The following is a 4530-nucleotide window of genomic DNA, read 5'->3' on the forward strand; positions in this document are numbered from 1 at the left end:
ACAAGAGAAGTAGTACTGTGCAGAGTCCATACATACAGGTAAAGACTTTTCTCCAGTTTCAGTGAATAAGATTGGGGGTGAATCCTTATCGGCGGTTAGTTCCAGGCTGCTAGGAGCCATCTTTTGTGCCGGCGCGGTGAACAATACCGACGCTTGATAAAAGATGTTTGATTGTGTACATGCGTCAGGCTGATACGCGGTCGGGTCTCTAAGAGAGACAATACGGCGTATCTGCGTTTGGGCGAACCCTTTATTGGAATATCAGCCCATTACCCGGTAATTGTGTTACAGCTTTCATCAACATGCCGATAAAAAATAATAATAAAGGAGAAATTATTACAGTCGGGAAAAATTTTACCCAATTTTCACACTTTTGTGCAACAACAAACGTTAAACGGTTTCTGCGCAGCGTATGTAATGGGGGGGGGGGGTTGGTTAAGGATAATTGAGGACACACATATAAGAAGCCCGGGCCCTGGAGGGAAAGTAGTGGCATTTAAAGGGTTACCCCATCCTCAAAGTGGATCCTTGGTCCTCCAGGGAGGGAACCAATCACATTACAGCAACATTGCAGTATGCAGCAATAGATTCATTCCAAAGCTCAGTGACTTGGACTAGGTCAAGATTTGTCTATTGCAGACAGTATGAAGCATTTCCTTAGTCGCTTTTCTTCCCGCGTAATGCAGCAGGGGCTGATCTGTGTCAGACATTCACAATCATAGCCAGGAATTCACATTATTTTCCAGGCCAGGGTATAAATGGAGATCCTGGGTGATGCCTGAACAAATATAAAAAGCAGAAGGCCTTGTCAGGGGAAGTAAGAGGTAATAAATGGAAATGATATTGTGGAAGTGTGTAGGTAACATGAAGCGTATAGATGATATCAAATGCCGGTGCTATTTTTAAAAATGTAGAAACGATTTGACTATTTCAGGGGTGGGAGGGGGAATTTCTCTTTCTCGGAAGGATGCAGAAATGGCCTCTGACGCACCAGGTAGGTTTGGGTTCTCGTTTCCTCCAAATGAAAATCGTAACAGTTTTGGGAAATTGAACCTGTTGGATGTGTTGTGACTTAACCATATGAACTTTACATATATGCAAATGTGAGGCTCATTAATATTCAAGAGCTGCCAGTGGACATGAAATAACATTGGACCACTTGTGATGAACTGTGGGCCAATCATGTAGCTGTTGGGTGAGGAACACGCCCACAAGGAGCAGCGCAGGTCTAATGGTGTTATAATACTAGTTTTTATCCCCCTAAGGTAGATTTGGTGGAGCGTGTCTGTTCCTCCTCCTCTCCGCTGTGTGGTCAATGGGGGTGATTGGCCAAGATGGACATGTTGGTTCCTCTAAGCCCCGAGTGGTAAAATTATAGGACCGTGCCCACATACCTCTCAACCATCAACCACAGCCATTATGCATATGTGCCCTTAATGCTGCCCTTTTATAATTCAAAATCAGCTTTTCATTTCACCCATATTTGGAAAGCTCACTTGTTGTTGCCCTTTGGTGTGAACGGGCCAAATCTTCTGCATTAGGATAAATTCTGCATTGTTTTACTGGTTTTATTCGGAAAAAAATACCAACGCGTTTCGGAGCATTCAGATTCCCTTCTTCAGGTTGTCCCTAAATTCTCAGAGATTGGTTACCACGCTGAACCAATGTTGACAAAAGATTTCCTGAATGGTCTTCCATTTGGTTCCACAGCACTGTTCTATATCAGTAGAGTTCAATGCCAAGGGCCAGATTTGTTAGTTTGAGTATTTCTTCAACTGACAACAGTAAATTTTGTACGGTGTGGTCTGCAAAGAGTCAGAAAATTACTTTATACGAAAATATTGGCTTTTGTGTAATTTTGGAGGATTGGAGTTGGACTTGCATGTCATATAATATCACTAAGAGCCCTGAAGAAGTGAGACAACATCCCCAAAACGCGTTGGGTGTTTTCTTTTTTTAACCGGATTATAATTCTTTTTGCAGATCACTTGAAGAACTCAAGCCTGAGGAACCAGAACCATGTCAGGTGCCTTCAGAGCCACCAAGGACCATGACAAGGATCCAACAATCATCCAGATGGACCTGGACCCTGGGCAGCAAACAGGGCACCCTGAACAGGGCTCCACTCACTGACCAGGAGCTTGGAGCATTGACCCAAAACAGATCCAAATTCCATCCTGTGCTACCCAAAGATTATCCTCCCTGCGGTTGCATTGCATTACATCTTCCTGCGGTGCCACATGGGATCTCATGGGCAATCGGCCACCCAACTGCTTTCATAGGAACACAGCTCGGGGGTCTTTAGGCAGAAAGAAGAACCAACACGTCACATGGTTCCGCTTCCCCTACCCCGCCAGTTCCAGTGCAGGTCACCCACAAGGCTAGCAATCGGCTCCTATGTCTTCCTTTAGCCGCTTATGCTAGCAGCCTGCAACCGCAGACACCAAGTAAGCGTACCGTCCGTGTGAACAAGTGGTCAGGATTTGGGGCCATCTATAAAATGTTGGGTGGCAATTTCAGTTACCAATATGACTTGTTTTTCCTAACCAGCAAAGAGAAGCAGCGCAGAGACTGTTCCAGGGACGAGGACAGATGGAGCCGGGGACAGTTTGATAGACAGTGTCCCTCGGAAACAGATTCACAGACAGCTGCTGCCGACAGACGTCAGCTGTCCCCGGCAGTTGTCGCGGGACACACAGGGCTGCTTTTGTGAGCGGTCGGCCATGGAACCGGTTATTTGTTTTTTTTTCTCTGGATGATTCTAAGACGACACCGATTCCCCCTGACACTTGTCTGTGCATTATCACGGCAATGGCACCGGATACGGCAAAATGGGCCACTGAGCAATAAAAAAAAAAAATAAGAAAAGTGGTTCTGTGCATACAAGAATGTCCAAATCCCGTCAGATTTCTCCACCGATCCAACCGGATTCAATCCAATTTGGGTGTTCTGATATAGGAACCCCCATAGGCCCGGACCGGTGCACCATTCCCAATTGGGTTTCCTCTTCTTTGCCATAAATTGGCCGGCAGATCCATCTCACCTTTAGAACCGCGGTGGCTATTACTGAGGATGCAGATTTCAGACGTTGAGCGCTCCGTTCCAGCCGTATGATGGGATCAGGTTCTCTTTGAGAGCGATCACTTAGCCGATTACGCAGCAACTTTGTTATATCAAACCGGCGGATCGCTTCTCCACCGAGCAGACATTCATGGGGACTCCGGTTCATCGGGACTCCCCATTGGGCAAAATCAAAGCCTGACTATGCATACGTATTCTCCATTCCCTGGTATTGGCTGCAGATTGTTTTTGGCATTCTTGCAAAGGAATGTTCACTTAGTTTAGTAAATTAGATTCACTTTGTAAAGAATCATTTGCAAGGAGAGCTGAGATTTTGACTTGTGATTGGATCAATGAAGCTTCACCTCATTCACTAAGCTAAGTGAATTATCTATGGCATGCACAGCGTATCGTGACACGTCATGACCGAATGATTGAAGTGAGCATGACTTCCGCTCATCACATGTGGCACGGCTGCTTGTAGAGACATGTGACAGGGTGACAACCTATTAGCACAATTGGAGGAGAAGGAGAGAGCGTTGTCATCTTATAACAGGAAATGCCTACAGATTTATGGCAGGACCACCAGGAATGATTTTAGTGATCAGCTTTCCATCTCCTGGGACCACACAGCGAGGGGCCACGGGGACACCTGTGTCACTTGCGTGTGCCGTCCTTGTCTCTTTGTTCCTGGGGATCGTTCTCCCTCCTCTCCTCCTCCTTCCTTCTTTGTGACATGAAGACAGATGACACCAGCAGCTGTGACATGATCTCTTCAGTGCTTTCCAACTCCAATTAGCAGATACAAAGTGCCCGGCATTTTCCTCCCCAATACAGCGCCCTAAATTCCCCAAAATCCCAATTCACACCAAGAGGGAAAGGCCAGAGGCCGGGGTTTAGATGAGGGGGCCAAGCGGCCCCTGGGCCGGCCTGATAGCGAATCGCATTACTAGAGCCTGCAGACCGCCTGGGCACTAATCACATGACATCCATGTAGCCACCAGCGAATATTTCCTGGTATGTTGGCTCTTCTGGACCGGCATTTGGCTTCAATACCTTAAAGAGAACCTGTCACCTGTTAATTGCTGCCATTGCTCCTCCATATCTGTCATCCTCATCCTTTCATTCTTGGGGAATCACTAACTGCAGATGAGCTCGCAGGATGTAATCCATAACATTTGTCACTGAGTGACTCCATGGATGAGGATGACAAGGACCTGAAACTTACAATTTAGTAATATTGAAGATTTTTATTCAAGTAGACCTGTCATGAAAAAAATATGAACCTTCCAGTTTCCTCATTGTCATCCCCTGACATCATCACATGACTGCTTCCGGTAAGACTAAGCCAATGGAAGCTCTGACCTGAATTATTGAAGCAAGGGGATCAGCATGGCACCAGGCAGATGGCATTTAAATAACAGGATTGGCAACACCAGCCGACATGTTTCTCCCAAAACAGTTTCCAAA

Source organism: Pyxicephalus adspersus, chromosome 12, assembly GCF_032062135.1.
Source record: "Pyxicephalus adspersus chromosome 12, UCB_Pads_2.0, whole genome shotgun sequence".
In the NCBI taxonomy this organism is placed as follows: Eukaryota; Metazoa; Chordata; class Amphibia; order Anura; family Pyxicephalidae; genus Pyxicephalus; species Pyxicephalus adspersus.